We start from the raw sequence: 440 nt of genomic DNA, 5'->3' as shown, positions 1-440 counted from the left end.
TGAATGTGACTCAATGCCACTAAACTTTTAAACTTCAATATGGACAAGATGGTAAATTTCATCTTATGTATACTTTACCACATTTTTTTAAAAAAAGTGTTAGAGATGATGAAAATTTAAGACCAGGCCCACTAGGGGCGCCTGGGTGGCTCAGTCAGTTAAGCATCTGACTCTTGATTTTGGCTCAGGTCATGATCTCAGGGTTGTGGGATCAAGCCCGTCAGCACAGAGTCTGCATGAGATTCTCTCTCCCTCTACCCCTCCCCCTGTTCTCTCTCCATCTCTAAAATAAATAAAATCTTAAAAAAAAAGAGAGAGAGAGAGAGACCAGGTCCACCAGTTTAACACATTAGCACAAAATGAACCAAAGGCTCCAGGCTTTTTGCCCCTGTGAGCTTCCTCCTCCATTTGAATGCAATTGCAGGAGGGGAAGAATGAAG

Source organism: Leptonychotes weddellii, chromosome 8 (assembly GCF_054177405.1).
Source record: "Leptonychotes weddellii isolate Sample4059 chromosome 8, ASM5417740v2, whole genome shotgun sequence".
Taxonomy (NCBI): domain Eukaryota; kingdom Metazoa; phylum Chordata; class Mammalia; order Carnivora; family Phocidae; genus Leptonychotes; species Leptonychotes weddellii.
This window is presented reverse-complemented; position numbering follows the sequence as displayed.